Source organism: Phymastichus coffea, unplaced genomic scaffold (assembly GCF_024137745.1).
Source record: "Phymastichus coffea isolate CEN01 unplaced genomic scaffold, Cenicafe_Pcof_1.1 PCOF00013, whole genome shotgun sequence".
NCBI lineage: Eukaryota > Metazoa > Arthropoda > Insecta > Hymenoptera > Eulophidae > Phymastichus > Phymastichus coffea.
In genome coordinates, this window is record NW_026706824.1 from 3,604,904 (window position 1) to 3,629,386 (window position 24,483).

General features: G+C 40.8%; 1 protein-coding gene across 1 annotated transcript in view; it reads left to right on the forward strand.

Moving 5' to 3' along the window:
• LOC131673513 (uncharacterized) overlaps window positions 1-24,483 on the forward strand; it is a 1,322,481-nt gene that overhangs the window by 389,313 nt on the left and 908,685 nt on the right. The gene's annotated exons all lie outside the window — the stretch shown is intronic.

Sequence of the window (24,483 nt, forward strand, 5' to 3'; positions counted from 1 at the left end):
ATCGAGTAGTAGCAGCAGCAGCACCACCAGCAGCAGCAGCAGCAGCATCAGCACCAACAGCAGTGAGAGCAGTAGTAGAAGTAGTAGTAGAAGTAGTAGTAGAAGTAGTATTAGAAGAAGAATACGTAACATTCTAGATCTCTTTACCTACAGCAAGATGAATTTTGAAATGTTGAATAACATTGGAGTGAAGCTTTTCGATATACTTCCTGAAAGAAGTCATTATGAATTGCATGAAGATGAGAATTATCTAATAACATTCATGAGACAAGATGAATCTCGATTTATTCTTGAACTCGATTGTGAGTTCGAAATTGTTCTACCGGACCGAATGTCAAGAGCGATAATTCATCATTTGGATCTTTTAATTTATCTTTCTGATAGAGTACAAAAATATGCATTATTTATTCAATATCATGGATGTGATCGATTTCAATTTAATATTAAGTAAATGTATTTGTATATCTTATTATATCTCAATAAATATTGTATTATACAAATTTATTTTCTGGAGAGGTGAATCAGTCATTAGTGTTTCTATTAAAGCAAGTTTTGACTTGTTTTAATGATGTCACTAGTGTCGAATATAAAAAATGGGAGTACCTCATAGGTAAGACCGAAGGTTGGGGCTCTTATCCTTAAAATTAAAAAAACAATGTAATATTTCTAAAAGAAAACAATTATTTATTTAAATACAAGCTAGATACATATAAATTTATATTTGTAATTCATTGTTGTATAGTCTCCTTATTTATCCAAAAATTGTGAGTATTATCAAAGCCAAACCATTTTACAAAGACTTCATTACCTCGTCTTCTGAAAATTTTTTCTACAAGATAAATATCAGGTTACATAGCTTTCTGTAGTTCTTGCTCATCAAAACCACCAACAATGGGATTTTCTTAATAATCTAGTACGTGATATGTTACAGGTTTAGTTCTTGAAATACGATGAATAGTAAAAATTTCTGTACACCAATTATGCGTATATCCTTTTTCAAAAACGTATTTAGACTTGTTCACTCGTACTTTATCTCCTACCTAGAATTTCGGTTTTTTGAAAAGACGATGATCGTAAGAGAATCGTGTTAAGACCTGCATTTCATTTTCTTTAGTCACGTCTTCAGGCTTCATATTTATTGTGCGATTGTTGGACAGTAGGTACAAGGATGCAGAGTGAGTTGAAACAAACACACTTTATTTTTACTTCTAAGGCACAAGATTTGTTTATTTATAAGAAGAAAAAGGCTCATTGTAATTTTTTAAGGTATTCTAATGAAGGGTGTCCTAATCTGATATGCCAAAGCATACCTTCATCTAATTCTTCAGAATATTTCTTTTCTAATTCAAATGAGTCAAAAAGATCTGTACTTTCCGAATCTTTTGAAAGATCTAATTTACAATTAGCAAAATCATTATACTGACTTAATTTAGACAGCGAATCACTGAGGTTGAACTCCCTCCCAATCTCAGCTTCATCAGAATTTTGTCTTTTTGTGTTTTCTACTGATTGAAATTTGGGAGTTTTATCATCTACTTCAACCATACGGGCTCTACATGTATATTCTTCACAAACTTGATCATTTTCATTTCACATTTGAATTTTTCGCATCTAATTTTATAATCCAGTTTGGTTCTTCGTAATTACCGGTCAAGTATTCAAATTCTGAATTTTTATAAAATATTTTAAGAGTTGAACATCTAAGTATATTCCAAAACCCGCATCGGCAAAGCGTCTAAGGGATAGTAAGTTTTCTGAAATGTTTTCAGCTACCAAAACATTTGTCAATTTAATTGGAAACCCGTATCATCTAATTTGTTTAAATATAGATCTCCCTTGCCATCAATATTAATATTCACAGATTTATTTTTATTTGCACTTCTAATAAAACCTCCCTGGGATTTCTCAAAATTTTGTAAGATGAATCCTGTTTTCACTATGTGTTCAGTAGCATCAGAGTCAGCCAACATTGTAATTTTGCTAATATTATATTTATTAATATTTGAATTCTTACCTTCTTGATTAACTTGAGCAGCTCTGGCGAACTTCTGTTGAGTCTGAGAGTTTTGAGGATTGTAAGGACGATTTCCTCTATTTTTAGTTACACCGCCCCTATCTCTAAAATTATCTCTACCTCTATTGGGTCCCCCTCTATTATTATGTCCTCTAAATCCACCTCTATTATTATTTCCTCTAAAACCTCTATTACCTCTAGCTCTAGAATTATCACCACCACCACGTAAACCTCTATTATTAGAATCATACCTTTTATTTTGCTTCTGTTGCTGGTGATATTCATGCTGTTTCTTTTTGAAGTTAGCACATTGGAAGCTCAAATGGTCTTTAATCGCCTTACATGAATAGCAGTAGCTGAGATTATATGGAATCAGAGGGCAGCGACTCTTTTCATGTCCAGTTTGGTTGCAGTTATGACAAAAGTTAGAGGTGGGTGGCCTCTCGTTAGTTCCTGCTGCATTTGCAGAGGCCTGCTCTGCTGATCGTTTGTCTGCTTCTAAATGCAATAGAGTCACTCTAAGTTCTTCAAAACTCATATTGCGATTTTTCGTTCTAAGATTCATAATGTCTAAATCTCTAATTCTAGAGTAAGCTTCTTTTATGGCTTTCAAAAGAGTTGATCTCTTTTCAATGTCAGTGATAGGTTCAGCCGTTTCACACAACTCATGATCTCTAATAATTGAATCATATTTTTCTAGAAAATCACTGACTTTTTCATTTTTCTTCAACTTTAAGCTATAGAGTTTTTCTCTGACAGCAGTGTCATCTAAATTTGCTTCTATTCTCTTGTATTCTTTTAATTTTTTCAAAATGTCTTTTGGGTCAGTGATTTTCAAGATTGATTGATGATATTTTTCATCTAAATGATTAATTATAATATCTCTAACAAGTTGCTTTCTTTTAATATTTTCAGAGGCATTGAAACTTCTAGTTGGCTGTAGATCAAAATCTATTACATCTAAAAGATCCTTTGCTGACAATTCAGAATTCAATCTAACTAACCAAAGATTCAAATTAGATTTAGAGTTCAAGACATATTCACGTTTATAGGAGGCTTTAGAATGTGAGCTATTTGATTCTATGGACTTAGCTAAATCTCCAAAAGTTTTATTTAGGGCGTCAGCATTGATAGCATCAGATCTAATTTGTTCTGTTAGCAAAGAATCATCTAAAGTGCTGTGCAAGTCTCTACTATTAATTTGTGGTGGGAATGATGTTTCTTCTAATGAATTTGGAATAATACTACTTCTAGTTACCTCTAATTTTCTAACTTCTAGATTAGCGAGGGCAATTTGTTTGTCCATGAATTTAACCGAAAGCTGCAGGGCATGGTTAACTTTTGGCCAAACTTCATTTTGAATGGCCACCAATCTCTCCATGTTCCCTTCAAAACCCAGGTTTACACCTCTTGGTCGCCTGTTGAAATCAATGGGAAGTACGTTGCTTGCTGAAGTAGTTTGAACGACTGGGGTCGCAACTGTAGATGTTGCAGTTGTAGTGATCGTTGTCGTATTGGCTGTTGTAACAACTGCGTCGTTAGCAGTTGTTGTAGGTGTAACTCTTTGTTGTTGGGCTGAAATGCAGTATTCTAATCTAAACAAATGTTCGGTTTTTCTAATTCAATTCAAAAATACATCGGATCCGACATCTAATCAAAAGAACTATTTCAGCATTCTACTCTAATATTTAAATTAACCAAAGTCTATTTGTCAGAAATTTATTTATAAATTTATTTATTTATAGAACTCGTATATTTTTAGATTAATTCAAGTTACTTCAAATATATATATTTATATAAAAGATACCTGTGCCATTTTCACCACCAGTATTAATTTTAATTCCACTGTTGTTCACGTTCTCGCCGTTGTTCTCCATTTTTCTAAAAAAATCATACCGAACATTTCCTCTATTGGAATTTGAGAACGGCAATTTTGTTGATTTTAATCCAAGTTCACCAGGTACATCCAATGAACTCGGTCCAAAATCAGCAATTTATTTTCACACTAAATAAACACTGCTTGCGTGCTCCCTCCCTTTCCGACTGACCTCACAGGGCTCAGAGTACACAAGACGGGCGATCGCTCACGCTCACAATGTCTAGATAGAGATCCAACAAATCGCAAAAGTCATTAGAGTTATCGACCATACATAGTACAATAAACTCGACTTTTTAGAGAAACGTGATTAATTTAGAGCATTTTCTCATTTAATTCATCTAGTGGAGACCTTTTAAATATATATATATAGAGTTTATTCAACTTAATGTTACAATTTGATTATTTACAATGTACATTTCAATTTTATTGAGTGACGTGTCTTGTTTCTTTTGCTAGTGTTTTGTTTTGTATATGCGTGTGATTGTGTTTTGTTTGTGTTAGTGTATTTTGCACTTCCTTTTCCTCTTCTTTCATCTGTCCGTATTAGGGCTTTTACACCTTTTCTGCGATATCCTCCGCTCCCTCTGCTTTCACTCATGCTTACTACAGTTCTCTCTTACCAATTTCTTTCTTCTCTCTTTTCACTTTTCTTTTTCTTTCTCTTTCTCTTCTTCTTTTCTTCTTCTTTTCCACTTTAGTTCCATCATCCATGCTATTTTTTCTTTGCTCCCAACCATTATTTCTTCCCACTTTTCTCCTTCTTTTCTTGTCATTTCGCATTTTTCTACTATGTGTTTCCAGTCTTCCTCTTCTTTTTGGCACAATCTACATTTCCTATTTTCATCTTTTTCCCAGTATCTACACCCTCTTGTCTCGTTCCCTAACCTAAACCTCTCTCTTATCTGTAGCCCTCTTATTTTCCCTTCATTTTGTATTTCTTTTAGTCTACTCTTCTTCATTTCCTCCTTTATCCCCTTCCACTCTCTTATATATCTTGATTCTTCCATCTTGTCTTCCATTTCTTTTTCTTCTTTTTTCTTCAATTCTTCTCTTACTTCTTCCCAGAACTCTTCTCTTTCATCGTCTCCTTCTTCTCTCTCGCTGTATTTTTTACTTTCCCCTAGTCTTTCTTCTTTCTCTCCTTTTTTTTCATTTCTTTCTTCTCTTTTCCTTTCGTTTCTCTTCATTTCTCTCCATGCTTCTTTCTTAATTGTTCCATTCCTCTCCTTTTATTCTCCTTTTATTTTATTTTCATATCTCATCGCTCTCTCTCTATTGCTTTTTCTTTTATTTCTTTTCTTCCTGTTTCCCATTTTATCAGGTAACTCGGTGTGTTTCTGTCCAAACCCAGTACCCATTTTATATATTTCATTTGTAGTCTTTCTATTTCCTCGTATCTTTTCCACCCCCATATTTCTGCTCCATACATTATCACGCTTTTCATTAACGCGTCAAATAACATCATCCTTAGCTTCCAATTTTCTTTAAATAATCTTTCTCCCAACCCCCATACTTTTCCTAATCCCATATTTATTTTACCTTCTGTTTTCTTTATATGTCTCTTATTCCCATTATTTTTGCTTATTGTGAATCCCAAATAGTTATATTCTTTTACCATTTCAATTTTCTTTCCTATCCACTCAAAACTTTCTTCCTTTCCTCTTCCTCCTCCTTTCTTACATTTCATCATTTTTGACTTTTCTACATTTAATTCCAACCCTCTTTCCTCTAGGAATTTCCTTAGTTTTTTCAGCATCTCTTTCATCCCATTTTCATTTTTTGCCAACATTACTATATCATCCGCATATCCTATCGTCCAGATTTTCTTTCTTCCTATTACCACTCCTCCTTCCTGAATTTTACTCATTTTCTCTTCTAACTCCGCAAAGGCAAGATTGAATACCGTGGTGCTTAGCGGGCACCCTTGCCTTACTCCCTTTTCTGTGTCCAATTCCCCTATTATCTCTCCTCTAATTTTTATTCTGCATCCTGTTTCTTTATATATTTCTTCTATACTTTTTCTGGTCCTTTTATCTATTTCTTTTTCCTTCATTATTTCCCATATCTTCTGTCTTCTTATCCTGTCAAACGCTGCTTTCATATCAGCGAAGAAGACAAACAATTTCCCATATTTTTCCCTGATTTCTTTTCCTATTGTCGTTTTTAGCACATATATTGCGTCTGTTGTTCCTCTTTTTAGTCTGAATCCCATTTGCGTATCGCTTAGTATTCCTTTTTCTTCTATCTCTCTGTCTAGTCTTTTCCTTACTATTTCTGCATATATCTTGTAACCTGTGTCCATCAGCGTTATACCCCTGTAATTGCTTACTTCTTCTTTTTTACCTTTCTTGTATACTGGTATTATTATTCCCTTTCTCCATTCCTTCGGGTATCCTTCTCCGTTCCATACTCTATTTAGACATTTTGTCAGGTCATTTATTAGGCTTTCAGTCCCTGCCATCCACGCTTCATTTGCAATCCCATCTTCTCCTGCTGCTTTTTTCTTTTTCATTCTCTTTATCACTTCTACTACCTCCCCTACTTTTATTTCCCCTCCCTCCTCTTTTTCACCTCTTTCTTCTTTTTGATTGTAGTCCTTTTCTTTTTCTCCCAGCTGCTTCTTGAAGTGTTTTAGCCATTCCTCATTACTTATTTTTTTGTCTATTTTTGTTCTTTTTTTCTTTCCTCCGCTCACTTTTTCCCAAAATTTCCTTCTCGTTCTATCTTTGCTTATTTCCTCCGCCACTTTCCTTCCTTCCTCTTCTTTTGCCTTTCTTATTTCCTCTCTGTATTCCCTCTTTGTTTCCAAGTATCTGCTTCTATCCCCAGTTCCTCTTCTTAGTTCTTTCAGAGCATTCATTACCTTGTCTCTTTTTACCTTACATTCTTCTCTCCACCAGCTTTTTCTTGTTCCTTTTTTACTTCTTATTTTCTTTTTTGTTACAGCGTTCTGCACTCTGATTTTTATCTCTTCCCATTTTTCCGTTCCTTCTACTGCTCCTATCCATCTATGATACTCTTTTATTCCTTCTTCGCTCCAGTCTTCTCTTAAACTTTCTTCTTCTCTGTTTTCTTCTTCTTTAACCCTGTTTTCTAGTTCCACTTCTACTGGTAGGTGATCCGATTTGGTTCTCTCTCCCATTTGCATTTTCTTCACTCTCTCTTCCCCTCCTATATTTCCTATTATGTAGTCAATTGTCGACATCCCTCTCGCTCCTATATATGTAATTTCTCCTTCTTCATCTCCTTCTTTTTTCCCATTCATAATCACTAATCCCGTCTCTTCTAGCCATTTTACCATCTCTTCCCCTTCTGCGTTTATCATACCATCCTTTGTTTTTATTTCTCCTATCTGTCCTTCGCTGTCCCATTCTCTTCCTTCGCCTCCTGTTCTAGCGTTAAAGTCTCCTCCTATTATTAATATTTTTCCTCTATTTTCCTCTATTTTCCTCTATTTCTTCGGTTAGGTACTCATAATTTTCTTTTTTCTTGTGCTGCATGTAGACTGATGCAACCGTGCATTTCTCTCTCACTATCTCTATTTCCCCTACTATGACTTCTTCTGTCCTTTCTTTCTTCCATTTTACCTTTATTCTCCCTTGTCTTTCTCTTACTGCCATCAGTCCACCCCCTATCTCCCTACCCCTTTTTCCTTCCCTTCTCGAGTCCCTCCATTCAATGTTATACCCATTCAGATTTCTTCCTATTCCTATTTCTGCTTCTTCTCTTTTCACCCATGTCTCCGTAAGTCCTACTATATCAAAATTTCTAATATATTTCCAGTCCTCTTCTTCCAAGCTCTTTATTCCCGCCACATTCCAGAATAACATTTTAACTGTTTTCCTTCCCTTCACCTCTTCTCTCTTCTCTCCTCTCCCCCCTTTATTTCCGAAACCCCTCCATTCCTTTCTTTGTCATTCTCTCTTCTCTCTCGTTCCACCTCCACTCTTCCTCCCCTGCTCTTAACCCGTTGTGCCATATTTTAACTTCCTTACCCTTATTTTTCAATTCTCTTGCTTTTCTTCTTACCTCCTCTCTTATTTTCTTCTGTTTCCACGTCCAGTCGTGATCTATATATATTTTTTTCTCCCCTAATTTACTTTTTTTCTTCATTGTTCCCTCCTTTTGCTCCCATGAGGCACACTTTATTTGCCACATCCTCTTCCTTCTATACTCTATCCCTTCCTGTCTCTATTTTATTTCCGGTCCTCCTATACTCCTTAGGCTTATTATTTCCCCCTTAATTCCCATTCTGTCCTTTAACCATTTCTCTGCATCTCCTTTTTTTTCCCATTTCAGTTCTCTCTCCAGATCTGTTACAATTATATTATTAACCCTACTTTCTCTATCCATCCTCTCCTTCATGTGATCCATTTCTTCCCTATTATCTACTCCTTTATCTTCTACCCTTGTCTCTCTTCCTTCCATGTATTTTTTCATCTTATTCATTTCTTCTTCCAATCCTTTCATTCTTTCTTCCCACTTCTCTTGTCTTCTTTTTTCTTCTCTTTTCTCTTTTTTCCTTTCCTCTCTATCTTTCTCTAATTCTTCTCTAAGTTTTTCCAAACCTCTCTCCCATTTTGCCTCTCTTTTTTTCTCCGCCTCTTCCATTCGTCTCATCATTTCATTTAGCAGTTCCTCTTTCTCTTTCTTCCCCTCTCTTCTCAGTTCTCTCATTTCTGCTAGTACTCTTTCAAATGCATTGTCTTCTCCTTTACTCTCCCCCACCCCTATCAATGTTCTGTCCATTTCATTCCTTTCATCCCCCTCTGTTTCACTCCCCTCGCTTTCACTTTTGTACCTTTTCGTCTGCCTCACTTCTTCCTTGTTTCCTCCTCTCATGCCCTCTTCACTCTCTCTACCTCTCACCCCCTTTGCCTTCCTCTTATCCCCTCTACCGTCACTCTCTCTCGCTGTTCCTGGCGTTGTAAACATCTCGTTCCTGTTTCCTATTCCAATTCCCCGTCTTGCTCCCGCCTTAACTCTCTCTCTTATTCCCTCTGTCTTCGACTTTATGCCCCTCTCCTACGCTCCTCTTTTCCCGCCTTCTGTCTTATCTACCCTAACCTATCCTTTTTCCCTTTATTTTTTTTTCACCTTTCTTCCTTCGCCCTTTGTCTCGTTCTCTTTTTCTCTTCTCCGAACGCCCTTCCACTCCTCCTACACCTTTTCTCCACTTTTCTCTTCACTTCCTGCTCTCCTTCTCTCCAGAATCGGCCTATACTCAGCACTCACACAAGACACGTCTACTCTCATCCAAGTCACAATATTTCCCTTTTAAATATATATATATACAAATATTGAAGATTTTATAAAATACTTGATTGTATATATTTTGATAAAAGTAAAGTATGAAATTTACTTTAAGTTGTGTATACATATGTATATTAAATTAGAAATGTAAATGCTCTGTCAATTTATTTAAACTTGAATTCTCTCTGCAATACGGCGCTTGCATGTAAGCGGCATCTCTCCGAGTAGGCTTGGTCCGTGCTTTCGTTCGAGTTGCCGAGTGCAAGCCGGCAGCGGCTCTCTCTCTCTCCGAGTGCGCGCGCCGCTCTTCGGTCTCTCTTGCTCGCACTCATGCGGCCAGCCAGACCATGCGTCAGCCACATGCACACCAACAAGAATATATTCGTCAGAACTTCGAATTTTCATAGACGACAAATCTCGTCTTAATTACTCAACCGCAACAATTTTATGTACCCTAAAGAAATGTAACCAGTCTCACAATGACTCACAACTGTCATTCTCTAAAGGAACCAATGAACCTCTACGAAAAACATCTACTCAAACGAACCTCTAAACATTCCGTCGTCGTATACAAACGACGCTCTCTGTCTCTCTCCAGCTCGCGCTGGCTGCCGCGCGCGTCGTTTCTCTCTCTCTCTCGCTTGCCTGTCTCGGCTTCCACGAACCCGTGGCGTTCGTGCGCCTACTCGCTCGACTCGTGCTGCCGCGCGCTGCCTTAGCCGGCAATAATGGTGTCTTCTTTTGTCTTTTTGACATTCAAAAACACCTTCGGATTTTCGTTGACTATTCGCGATTTACCGAATGTCATCTTTTTATGACTTTCTTTTATGTTTCTAAATACTTCTATTGGCCTTTCAATCTAATTTTTACAACTGACGAACGTTGGCCCTTCTTTGTTGCGTCAGACAGAAAACCAGGCAAATCGGTTCGTTGAAATTTGTATTTGTACATTCTGCACTCTAATGTTAAAATTTACCATATCACCGCGACACTGTGATGCTATGAAACAAACTCTAATGCTTCTAATTTCTATCAAGATCGAAAAACGAAAATCCAAGCAATTGCCGAGAGGAGAGACACGTCGCGCACTTCTTATTGTATAGCGAGCATTTACTTGTTTTTCAGCCTTTTTCTCTTCGCAGCGGAAGCGTGCTGGGCCCATAACCTGTTGGACAGCAGGTACAAGGATGCAGAGTGAGTTGAAACAAACACAATTTATTTTTACTTCTAAGGCACAAGATTTGTTTATTTATAAGAACAAAAAGGCTCGAGAGAGCGACCGTGTAGCTCAAGAGCCGACGACGGAATGTGTCGCGCAGGACACACACTGCAGAAAGACAGTTACGCATGCGCAGCCTACCTACATGTATGCTTGACTTAAGCTATGTTCAACAGCGATGTTTTCGATTATTATAAGATTCTATTAAACTGTGAAGAAAGTCAATCCACTTGTAATTTCCTATTAAACTGAATTTTTTCCACATAATATTTTTTAGTGTTCGATTGAAACGTTCACAAATTGATGCTTTAAGATTGGTATAAGTAGAATAAAAGTTTATATTATATTTTTTCATTAGACTTTGAAAATTTGTATTGTAGAACTCTTTTCCTCTATCCACTTGGAGATTTTTAGGAATGCGTCCCTTTTTTAATACAGACTCCATTACGTTAGTGACATCTGTAGCAGTTTTCTGTTTTACTGGAACTCTCAAAGCATATTTAGAGAACGTATCTATAATAGTTAATAGATAGCGAGAACCTTTATTCTCTCTAGAATAGCTTTGCATCTCAACAAGATCAGCTTGCCACGTCTCATCTATTCCACGTATATCGACTTTTCGGCGAGGATAGTTTCGACGTGCTGATTTATGTAACTCATCCACCACTCTTTGATGTTTCATTTTTTCAATCTATTTGTTATAATTGAATGAAAAGTCAGATCGCTTAATCTTTATTTCTTTCTTCTTATTATTATCATTATTATTTGTTTGTAAATATTGAATCGCTTCTCCATACGATCGTAATTGTATTCTTATTATATTTAAAGATTTTTTAAGATTATTTATTGTAGTTGTGAGTGTATCGACGTTAGCTTCACTAGTCTTTTGCAGATTATTTATTGTAGTCGTAAGCGTAGTGACGTTAGCTTCACTAGTTTTTTGCAACGTTCGTAAGTTTACAGCATCGTTACTCTCCTGAGGATCAGCTATATTAGAAATTCTTTTGTTATCCACATCGTATTGTCCGTCTTTAGTAATTTTACATCAGGAGGACCTCGATTACCCTCCTTTTTATTCAATATACGTCCAAACACATCAACACTCATTTTATTACTGAGGAATATTTAGGATTCTCTTAATATATATAGCCATCTTCACGTAATTCTTCAATGATTGAATGAATTTCATTAATATGACTAGGATTACCAGCGGTTTGTTCGGCGATAAGCAATCTTATTCGATCAACGAGCTCGTTTGGATCATCACAATGTACATAATCAAATAATGTTCCTTATCTTGCGCTATGCGCTCCAGTCGATGTTCGCCTAGGATTTGAAACTCGGACCGATTTTCCTGAAGATACTGCAGCCTACTACTTAATATTACACGATCGTATTGTACAATATAACCCAATCGAAAGTGAATCATTTCTTAGAAACGTGTCATCATCGTTTATTATGGAGATCCGGTCTTATTCCATATAAAAATTTAGCATGTGTACTAAACAATCATTTAAATAATTCTAGAAATATTTATGTAAAAGGATTAAAAAAGAAACAATGGTTACAAAAAATTTTACCTGAAAAGTAAGTATTTTTATTTATTTATTTTTTTGTTAGAAATTAGAATCATTATTAATTAAAAATTTTTTTCCTTTGTTAGAAAAATTTTAGAACTTGAAAGCGAGATGAGGTGTCCACCAATGAGTGCATTACATTACCCATTAGAAACAATATGTACATATCATTACAATAAACCAGCTAACTTTGTATATCCCGTTACAGATGCACAAAGAATGTTTTTATGGATAAAATCTAGACGGAAGCAATCTGATATGGAAGGTATTGATGAAGTTGACAATATTACATATAACAATTCAACTCAATATTTCAATATAGCGATGTCAACTTCTGAAAATAAACATTATAGACAGATTGTATTTTATTCAATGTATAGTTGAATGAACAATTAAAATTAATAATTAAACGAAAATTCTATAAGTTTTAATAATTAATATTCTTAGAGATAAAAAGAGAGAGAGAGAGCAGCATATAGCTTACCATTCTAAATGCTACCCTCTATACAAGGGCCCACATTCCCTACTATCGAAGGAGAGCGAGAGAGAGAGAGAGAGAGAGAGAGAGCAGCATCCACACTATACAGCGTATGCGTCTAGCAAGCTGGAGACGCTATCCCCCTCTCCAAGGGCTATACGGAGCACGCTCCTAGTAAGCAGCTAGAGGCGCTACCCCCTCTCCAAGGGCTATACGGAGCACGCTCCTAGTAAGCAGCTAGAGGCGCTACCCCCTCTCCTAGGACTTGCACCTAGTCAGTATGTTTACTGAGAACCCTATTGTCGAAGGTGAGTGAGAGAGGAAGGGTGGGAGGGAGAGAGAGATATATATATGTATATTTTTTTTTAATTAAATCAATTTATTTAATTAATATCAATACCTTTTATTATATATACAATTTCATTAAATGAAAATTTTTTTTTTAAATTTTTTAATTGTTTTTCTTACCACATGGTTTGGTAGATCACGTAGGTTTCCTATTGAAACAAGAAAATAGACTAGTGTCCGTGATGCTTTTAATAGATTTCACCTTCGGTACCACTTTCTGCGTGCTCGTGGTATTAATGGTAGTAAAAATCATGCTGCTGCTGCTGCTGCTGCTGCTGCTGCTGCTGCTGGTAGCGATGATTGCCATTGGAAGGGCATTTTCGATGTTACTCATGGGATGTCTATCCACAGGATCACTAGCAGCATTCATCTAAAAAATAATATTCATTTTTAAAAATTTAGTTATTAAATAAAAAAATGTATTTATCTATAATAATAAATAAACTTACCTTAAGAAATTTCTTCTTTGGTGGAAGAAATGTAAACGCTGCTAACGGAACAGCGTTTACACATCTTCTTTTGGCTGCTTTTATGGCTGTTGTTTCGGTCGCAGCCCTCGCAGCCTTTTCGGCCCTTTCAAGCTCAGCGGCCCTTTCAAGCTCAGCGGCCCTTTCGCTTGCGGACCTTTCGGCTGCAGCTTTTTTGGATGCAGCTCTTTCGACTGCAGCTTTTTCGTTCGCAGCTCTTCCGGCCGCAGCTCTTTCGACCGCGGCTCTTTCGGCCGCAGCTCTTTCGGCCGCAGCACTTTCTATTCTCTCAACATCGCTCTGTAACTAAGAAAAAAAAATAGATATATATATTGTAACGGGGTATTTCGTTCGGCGTGCTGACAAAAATCTCACCCGTTAAAGAAAGGATGTTCCCAGCGTTGCGAGGCTAACCGCCGCCTCGATCAGCTCGTTCGGACAGCCTCGATTTTCTGACCTTTCGCCCCATAGCCCGTGAAAGTCCTCACGTGGAGAACACGTACGGCGATCCGGGTTGCCCAGTGACTCAAGGTCGGGCAGGTTCTCTCATGGGCATCAAGAGAGGAAAACCAAAGGGGATTCGAAAGAAAAACTCTCAGCCAATTGTCGCAAGATTTGCAGTTTTATTCTTGTTTGTCGCGTTCAATCTTACAATGGTAACGCTATGGCCGAACGATTCTGCCGGGTATCTCACGCTCGCTGTGAGAGAGAGAAAGACGCGCACTATTTAGCTTCACTTTCCAGTCGCGCGCATTTACATTTAATGTCGGAGACTTACTCTGCGGGAACGAGTCGCTGCTGACAAGGTATCCTTGACGGTGTCCACGGGTCGCGTTGGTTTCTAGCCCTTCCTCGCAACACACGTTTCAGTCAAGGTTTTCCCTGCCCGAGTTCGCAGTTGCCCGTGATCCTCGACTGATGTCTCAGATCGCTCTGGGCAACTGGCAGTAATGGGCAGCGAATGACCTTTCTCTGAGCCGTGATTCCCAGCGACCTTGGAACCACCGGGTCCTCGTATGATGTCGGTCGAGAAGCTCCTTAAATTTCCAATGGAATCACTCGTCACTCGTGTTTTTCTTGCCCGCAGGTCCGGACTCGACTACTCACACGTATTCCTCCTTCGCGCCTCCTGCACGCCGGCCGGCAGCCTAATCGCTCTCATTCCCCTTCCCCTTTTTCCTACTGTCACATGCTATGCGCGCCTAACACGCGCTGGCCGCTGCCCTAATCTTTTTCTTCTCTCCCGCTTTTTCGTTCGTTCGCCTCGCGGGCGCTTTCCGATTCTCCTCCTCTGATTTGTTCTCGCGGGTCTGCTCATCGGCTGCAGCTTTTTTGGCTGCAGCTGTTTCGGCCGCAGCCCTTTCTATCCTCTCAACATCGCTCTGTAACTAAGAAAAAAATATATATACTTATTTAAATATACTTATTTAAATATAATTATTTATATACATAACTTTATAACTACTTCTAATATATGTTAAATATGTCGCCGACTCCATCACGATTATATTTAGCTGAAAAGAAAAAATAAAATGATTAAAAATAAATATATTTTATATTATATAAAAAATTCTTACCACTCTTAAAATAGCAATCAATAAATAATAAAATATGCTAGTCGGTAAACTAGCTAGCAGGATCGGTGGAGTCTAAAAAAAATAAAAAGTTTATTATAAAAACAATCTTGAAGAATTAATAGAATATATACATAAAATTCTTACATTAACCATGAAAATAATCATGGCATTTATTGTACTAATTATTTGTGTACTATCCATTTCTTTAAATTTTTTATAAAAAACAAAGAACAGTTACTAAAAAATACTACATGCTTCGTCGATGTATTCTTCTTGAGCACTACCGAACGATTGACTCTCCAAAAGAAACTCTAGTCAAATTGATAAAAATCTTTAAAGGAAGAAGAACATTGATTTCGCTTTAGACGCTCAGCATGTGAGGAATGTTAACGCAACTAAACAAGGCTAACTCAAAAACCTTATCTCTAAGGCAAAAAGGAATAAAATTGCTAACAGACAATTCGTCATTAAGATTACTCTATCTCCAATCACCTGCTGCGTAATACATACTTTCGAACGCATCTTCATTGAAAAAGGAACATTGAAAGCGTTTTAACCCTCAGCATGAGATAAAGCGTTATTGGAGAGAGTATAAGGTGGTGTGAGTGGTCGAAAGTTTCCTAAATTAAATGTGACCCTGAAAAAGGATAGTGCACGCTGCTAGAACGCATCTTCATTTAAAAAGGAACATCGATTGTGCTTTAGACTCTTAGCAACGACTTCTACAGCAACCTACCTTAACAATCTCTGTAGGTGGGTGGGAGAGTTGGTGAATGGGTGGGGGGGGCACTCTGTCGAAGGGCCCACTGGCTTCTTTCTCAGGACATACACATATATCTTATGCATTGGCGGCGCATCTTCAATGCATAAGCTACATCGATTACCTTTTAGGTACTCAGCGGGAGGTGTCAAAGGTACATCAAATGCCTTTTAGACACTCAGCATGGGGTCTCACTCTGTCGAAGTGGCCCACTGGCACGCGGGAGGTGTCAAAGGTACATCAAATCCCTTTTGGACACTCAGCATGGGCTCTGACCATAAATTAAAAGTTGTCACGGTAGTGACATCGGGCGGCTTCTTCATTGCTTATCAATGAACATACATTGCTTATCTACTAGGGTGATTTTGAAGAGCCCTGGCGCGAGCTTTCCTTTTATTCTTCGGTTATCGTTTTTTTATAAATCCGGAATTCGCTAAAAAAAATCCAAAATTTGGCATACGATAAGGAAAAAATTCTCGAAAAGGTTGTTAATTAAACCCTAAATTTTGTATTTTCAAAACAAATTTAGAATGGTTTGCAATAATAAAAAAAAAACATTTAACGAACTAATCTGTTTAATACGGAAAGGGAAATGAAGCTAAAAAAAAATCTTAATAGCAAAATTTTTTTTTAAATTGACATACTTTGGAACGATAGTTTTTTTTTTTAACGCACGAACAAAAATATTCGAATGAATTCAAATGATTTTTCGATGACCACGATTATCCGAACGAACTAGACTATTAAAAAATTGAAAGAAGAGAAAACTTTAGACCTACAGAATTTCTCGATAGTGGCTTTTATCCCTCCGGGACCTCCAAAAATTTATCTATGTAACGTCGGTTGACGAGACAATTCTCAGGCGCACTTTTTGGTCTATCCTTTCGGAAAATAACCGGGACGTGCGTTGCCACTATCATGAGAAATTCTCTTTTCGGCGACGAGGGGTTGAAGGTTTACCATACCACAGGCTTGGCAATATAGTAATGCTTCGCGTTATTTTACCACACTCTTGGCAATAAAATAACGTAAAGGGAGCCTATCTAATATGCACCCGACCACACGCTTGGCAATCGTGTGTAACTATCTAAAAAAAAAAGATAAACTGTACGCAAAACTAGGAAAGGAAAGAATAAGGAAAGAAATGAACTAAAAATTAGAGAAAAATTAGCCAAAAAAAGTTAGAGTTTAAGTATTTTATTTAAATTCTTTTACTCACTTTTTATACTTCTTTTCCCACACACACGGAGATCCCTTTTATAAAATATTAGGCTGAACGAGCTGAACAGACTGAACGAACTGGAAAAAACTTGAAATAATTAAACGAATTGAACGTGCGTTGCACTCGGACGATTTTGCGTCAGGCCGAATCCCGGAAAAGCTGTACGACGAACAGCAAGAAACAACGGTAACCAGCGCGCAGAATGCGAACCTGGGTGACGAATTCGCGGTAGCTGCAGCGCTTTTGGCGGCCGAATTATTATGTGAACAAGAGCAGGCGATACAGGCAAGAGCAAGTGTTGCCGCTTCTTGTGAACAATTTCGGCCGCCCGGCGAAAATACAGTTGCCCTCGGTAATAATGACGTGTTACCGATGCCGGCTCGCTTGCCGTCGGACAGCAGGACCGAACACGCACGCGAACAAATCGCGCAAAACCAAGGCGAGCGTAGCACTAGCGCGTTAAGCCAGATTTGGGGGTCCCTTACAACAGTACCGCGTTGGATATATAGGCGAGAAGTGCGGCAAGGTGTTATAGACGGCGCGAATACAGTATTTAGAGTTGAAAGAGAGGCGATGCACGGTTGCGACTGAGCCATCGGCCCACGCGAACCCACCAAACAATAGAGCAGGTAGTACATTCCTCTATGCCAATTCAAGTAGATCGGCGAGCACGAAATATCACGCGCCTAGAGTAAGTTCTTGGGTTGAAGATTGGGAGCGCCAGGTACGGACAGCTACTAGAGAGGAAGCACAAATACCAGCTCCATTAGGTGAAGGTTCGATTATTAGCGAGAAAAGCGTAATCAGCATAAGGCGACCTGAACAAAAGCAGGCGAGATAGGTAGAAAATATTAGTGGAAGTGACACTAGCTCGAGTTTATCGGATACTGATAGTTGCAACACTTATAAAGTTAAATCGCCACGGAAAACTAGGCAAGTTAAAGTGGAAAGACCGAGCAAAGAGAGAGCTCCTCCAAGAATCAAGTATATAAATGGTATACCTGCAGATGGAGTAAGATGGAGTAAGCGCACTCAATGCCTGGTCTCTCCGTTTTTCCGATAAGGATAGTACAAACGAACTAAGTTTTCTATCAGGTTTGAGTGATTGCCAGCGCTATTATGGCATCTCGGATGAAGAGATACTGATAGCAATAGGCACTGCATTCCGCGATAAGGCACGTCCGTGGTACGAGGTTAATCGCGGTATGTGGAAGACGCTGAAAGATTTTAAAAAGAGTTTTTCTAGCGAATTCTGTCGGCGATTGAACAGGGAACCACTTTACGGTGAATTGCGTCAAAAGACACAGGGCGAGAACGAGAAAATTACAGGTTATGTCGCGGCTTTTCAGACGACTTTGCGTAGTTTTGATCAACCCGTTTCGATGAGACGCCAGTTAGCTATGATTATAGCTATATAGAGGGTCTACATCCAAGATATAAGCGATATCTTGAAACTAAGACCTTCTTGGATCTAAATAGTTTTAAAGAAGCGGGTATGGCGCTCGAAGATCGCATGGCCGGTTGGAAAAGGTGTCAAAAGCCGCCCACGGAATTCCACTAATTCCGGAATCCGCGTAAGCAGAGACAAAGAAGTCACCCGTAAGCAAAAATCGGTCGAAACTATTCACCGTTTAAACGACGCGATTGACAAGGTCTTAACAGTCGAACCTTCTAAAAAGAAAGCGCAGCAGCAAAACAAAAAACTAGGTAAAAAGGGCAAGAAGCAGAACAGTGGAGTTGCTGTGGCTACTGCCAATAGGCAACAGCCATAGGTAATAAATCAGCTTGCAAACGAAGCCTCGCCTGCCCGTCAGAGCGCCCAGGCTTCTTTGGTCCCGGCTGTAGGTGTAGCCTCTAGTCTGGTCCTGCAGCAGCGCAATCAGGGAGGTAGCAACTTAAATAGGCCATTTAGGGGGCTTGCTTCAATTGTAACACGATGGGACATAGGAGGGCGCAATGCCCGATAGCTCAGGATAATTCGCGGGTAGTTTGTTACAAGTGCCGACAACCTGGACATTATGCTAATAACTGCCCAACGCGAAATTCAGAGCCGACATTATATTGCCAGGTTTGTGGGACAATCGGTTACGTAAGTAATTTAGAGAGTGCCACACTTGTAACCAGGTGAAGCAGGGAAACCTCAGCGCGGGAATCGTCGACCGCTCGACGACTCCTGCCTCAAATGGATTGAGCGGGCCATTGAGGTAGAGAAAGTGTTTCCCGCAAGGAGCAAAGGCACCATAGAAGAAGGGAATAGAGTAGAGGCAAAAAGGTAAGGCGAGAACAAGGCAGAAATTGCCAGTTCTGCGCCTCCTTTCATGAATTTAGTATAAGAGGAAGGCAAGAACAAGGCAAGAACCGCCAGTTCTGCGCCTCCTCTCTTAGACGAGGTAATAGGGGAATATTTGAAAGTCAAGGCTAAAGTCAAGCGTGTAGTATTTGTAGAATATGAGAATCCGTAAAAAAGTAGTTGGGAAATTGTAGAGTTTAATAACGTGTTTAAAGGCGAGTTTAGTCTTTCGACATTGAAAGAGTTTCGGGCGCAGAGAGACGAGGGCGTAAGTTTCCTTAGGAGGATCAGCAATGAATACGAAGAGGCAAATAAACGCGAATCGCTACAGCAGGATGCGGAAAGTCTTCAAAAAAGTCGACACACTAATACGCCGGACATTTTGCCAGATAAGGATGCGCATGATGCGATCGGGTTTAACAAATTTTGCGCGATAGTGAGCTCGCCCGAAAAGTGCCCGACGAGGCAAAATGAGTTGGTATCGTTGCGCATGAACACGAATGAAGCAGGTTCGAGTATTTCGCCCACGGTTGGGCATGCTTCGGAAAAGGCCGTTGCTTTAGGAAATCAGGGTGAACTTGTGGTAGAATTTGTTGGTGAGAAAGCGAGATCAGGCGCTGCGCTCATATCGGATCGGGCTGAGACAAAGGTTATGATCACGTGCGATAGAACTGAGCTTGTTGATAGTAGGGTTTCGTTGTGTGGACGTTCGGTCGTCGGTGACGACGTACCTTCCGTTTTAGTGAGGGGAGGGTCTGAGTGGAACTCAGAAATTCCGAAGAAAACGGCAGATGAATCAGATGCAGCGTTAGTCGCAGTTGTAGAGAACAGGTTCTTTATCAAGGTCGACATACACGGGCAAGTCTATACAGCGCTGCTAGATTCTGGTGCTCAGGTATCGGTAGTAGGATCGAACCTCGGCTTACGGTTTAGGGACCGTTTAAAGCCACCTACGATATTCCTACAGGGCATCTCGGGTGAGATGCCGCGAACGTGGAGCGACTTAAAGTTAAGTATTGAAATTGGCGGTAGGACGGATTGGCTAATTGCGACAGTAGTGTCAACACTTAAGCATAATTTGATTTTAGGAGCCAACTTTTGGATTACGTGGGACATAAACATGAGTTACGGCAATCGCGCTTGGTGGGCAGGCGACCAAGGTAATTGGTATCAGTTAGTAGAAAAATGAAATAAATCGGTAGATGTTTATGCGGAATGCGCAGGTTTAAGCAGCTACGAAGAGGCTCAACGAGAGACAATCTTGGCGCTCGTTCACCGGTTTGTCCCGGAGCCTGGTGAGTCTCCGGCGGTTACAAAAGTTATCGAGCACGTCATAGATGTAGGCGATACGCGCCCGATAAAAACGCCGTTGCGCCGAATGTCGCCTCCTATATTAGCATTCACACAGGAAGAAATCATGCGGCTATGGAAGGCGAAAATAATTAGGCCATCGAATAGTCAATGGAGTAGCGGCCCGATAATCGTACGTAAACAGGACGGTGGTTATAGATTTTGCCTCGATTTTAGACCGGTGAATAAAGTCACGAAAGTAGATGCGTATCGGATGCCTAGCATGGATGCTATCTTGGACAGATTGCGCGGAGCAGTCTACCTGTCGAAAATAGATCTGCGAGCGGCGTTTTGGCAAATTCCGCTATCGGAAAATAGCAAACAATATATGGCGTTCCCGGTCCCAGGTCTTGGTTTATGGGAGTTTGAGCGAATGCCGTTTGGTTTGGTAAATGCACCGGCTACTTTCACGCGCCCCATGGACGCACTCTTAGGTCCAGAGTATGAGCCGCACATTTTCTGGTATCTTGACGATCTGCTAGTAGTTAGCGCAGATTTTAATAGCCACGTAATCTGGCTAGAAAAAGTTTTTAAGCGTTTAGTAAGCGTTGACTTAGAAATCAACTTAGAGAAGTCTGATTTCTTCTGCACCGAGGTAACTTATTTAGGATACAGGATAGATAGCGAGGGTTTGCGTCCGAATGAGGACAAAGTAAAGCCAATAGTAGATTATCCTGCACCGAGTAACGTAGCTCAATTACGCCGTTTCCTAGGTATGGTAGGATGGTATGCGCGTTTTATCGAACACGAGAGTGAGATAAAGGTCCCGTTGACCAAGCTTATTCGAAAGGACCAGCCATGGGATGGATGAACAGCAAGTTGCATTTAAGAGGTTAAAGCACGCTTTAACAGAGGCGCCGGTACTCGCGCGCCCTGATTTTACGCGCCCCTTTTACTTACACAGCGATAGTTCTTTCTTCGCGGTTAGCGCGTGTTTGGTCCAGGTATTCGACGACGGCGAGCATCCCATATGTTACGCCAGTCGGATGCTTAACGCGCACAAGCGAAATTACTCGGTGAACGAAATCGACTTTTTGGCAGTACTTTTTGCGGTAAAAAAGTTTAGGCCTTATATAGAAGACTCACACTTTGTCATCGTTACGGATCATAGTGCGCCCACTAGAATCCTAAATAAACGCGAGCTTACAGGTCGATTGTAAAGATGGGTACTAGAATTTCAGTAGTTAGATTGTGAAATAGTATATAGAAAGGGAGCGTTGCACCATGTGCCGGACGCACTTTCGTGAGCATTTCAGGACGAACTCGAGGTTTGCGCATTTGATAAGATACAGGATGCTTGGTATCTACAACGCGTGAAAGACGTTCTTCAAAGACCGAAGAAATTCGATAATTGGAGAGTAGAGAATAACATCCTGTATCGGTTCATGCGCGATCACTTGCTCGATACGATAACTAATCGCGAGGAATGCTGGCGCATGGTGGTGCCGCTGGAGTACCGGGAAAGGGTGTTGAGAGACGCTCATAGCGAACTATTCTCCAGACACTTCGGCCGTGAAAAGACTTACGATCGAATTGCTCGTGAGTATTACTGGCCAGGAGTGTGGTATAATGTGAAAACGTTCGTAGATGAGTGCTCTCAATATCAGTAGTATAAGGTAGTCCAGCAGGCGCCTCAAGGCCTAATGGGTAAACGTGTAGTAGAAAGACCATGGGCTGTGGTAGCGACTGACGTAGTAGAGTTGCCCCGTAGCAAAAATAGGTTTAAATACTTAGTGGTTTTTCAAGACTTATTTACTAAGTGGGTCGAGTTGAAACCGCTACGTTCGGCCGACGGTCCTGCTCTTATTGCCGCGCTTAAGGAGTTAATCCTACTTAGGTGGGAAACTCCGGAATATATCGTTAGTGATAATGCGAAGGCATATAGGAGCAAAGTATTTCAAGATAGTTTACTAGAATACGGTATCGAAAATATATTTTGTCCTGCGTATCATCAGCAAAGCCACCCGGTCAAAATCGGTGTAAATCGAACGCTAAAAACGATGATAGCGATATTTATAGATGCCGATCACAGGATCTGGGATAGGTACTTGCATGAACTTCGTCATGCTATCAATACGGCGATTCAGGCGTCTACAAAGGTATCGCAGGCGTTTCTAAACTTTGGTAGGGATTCGCGTTCGGTAAAGAGTTTAAGGCGCGAGATCGAGGTAAAAGCCCCTATTGTTAAGATAGATACGAAGGCATGGGAAGATAGGCTATCACGTTTAAATGCATTACGCGACTTGGTAGCTAGGCACATTGATGAAGCTCAGGAAAAGCAAAAGAAACACTACGATAAGGTAGGCATCAGGTACTTTTTCAGGTAGGTAATTTGGTTTTGCGCAAAGTGCATACGCTTTGGAGCTCAGCGGATGGTAAAAACGCGAAAGTCGATCTGAAATTCGACGGACCTTTTGAAATTATTTCAGTAATTTCGCCCGAGATCTACGAGTTAGCGACAAACAGTAAGCATCGTACGTCTAGGGTACACGTCTCGGAAATTAAGCGATATATACCATCGCGTAAGGTAAATAAATAGTTTGTGAAATAGGACAGGTGTAATAGCTGAATTGTTTTGTTTTACGGTACAAGAAGTTCATCGACGTCAAGTGATAATGGCTGAAACCGAGGAGTCAGGCCGTATCACTCAAGTCGCCGAGGCCCAAACACCTACAGGCGTCGTGACCACACCGGTGAACTTGACGGGAACTGTTGAGGCTATGGAGGTAGACCGGGCGTCGGAGTCTGCCGCCCTGCTTTCGGGCCAGGTGGCCACCTTTGACGCCGAGGTTGCCTCCTGTGTTTTACAGTTGGCACAGGCGTCGGTTGGCGGGGGCGGGGACAGGCAGGCGAAGGGGTCCCCTTTGTCGCCGCCTTTGCCCCCGACGCCGTTCGTGAGCGACCAGCGAGGGGTCCGTCTATTAACGGGAAATCGACGCGCGGGTTCGATACTTCGTCTGGCTGCGCCCACGCGTGCATGGGACGAGGCGGTACGTTGTAGCGCAGCGTTTCGGCTCACGACGCTTTGCATACGCGAAGCGTCGGAGAAGTCGAGAGTTATCGCCGCGAGGGGGAATTGTCTTCTCGCAGGCGGATACAAGTAGCCAAGGCGAGAGATCGCCGGGCTCTCGAGCTGCCGCGGGAGGATATCTCACGGGTAGGGCGTCAAATCGTAGCCGTATCGCGAGGGCTTCTATTGGAAGGGGAAGCTGGAGTCCCACGAAGTGAGGCGCCACCAACGGTATACTGGAGGTGGTGCTAAGCTCGAGCGACTCCGAGGATGAGGCGATGCCGGTTTAGGAGCTGCATCGAGTGGCTCCACAGTCACACGTCTACCTTACTCTCCCTTTCAAGCCGCTCGAGCTACAGAGACTAGACCCCGCGTACCCATTCGTCCGCAGGGGTGGACCCGCGCAATTTTACCCAGCGGAGTATATGGAGGACAAGAGAAGGAAGGAGGCTGAGGCTCGTCAGAACGCGGGTAGGAGGAAGCGCACAATGCGTTTCAACCTATCCGCGAGTAATTTCGAGAGGCCATCCTCTAGTCAGGCACCAACACTACCCAGGATGGCGGAGGGAGCCGTTATTGAGGCAACAGGCGCCCTTCAGCCACCGGTTTCGTTAGCTGCCGACAAAGGGAGAGCCTCGGGAATTAATGCGAGCACAGTTGCCGAAAAGATGGGAGAGGCAGACACGAGGATGGAAGTTGTGGTGCCGCCGACCCCACGAAGAGTGGAGCCGGTTGTGCCGGAGCGATCAATCCTTAGGCCGGTACGACATACCCCGACTCCCCAGGCAGCGAGCTCAGCCTCATCCTCCGCGTCGCCGTGTTGGGTCGACGAGTTAAGAGGTAGCTTCCTGCAAAACCTGGCTCCGGTCCCTTGGGATGAGGAACTGGACGTGCCATCGTTCCGCTGTTTCAATTGCAGAACGGGGTCATATCTCAGGTCAGCTTGCAGGAACCCGCCTCTCTCGCGTCCGATCTGTAGGAACTGTGGGCGAATCGACGTCCGCGTGCAAAACTGCCCGCGTTGCCGCTATACCTTCAT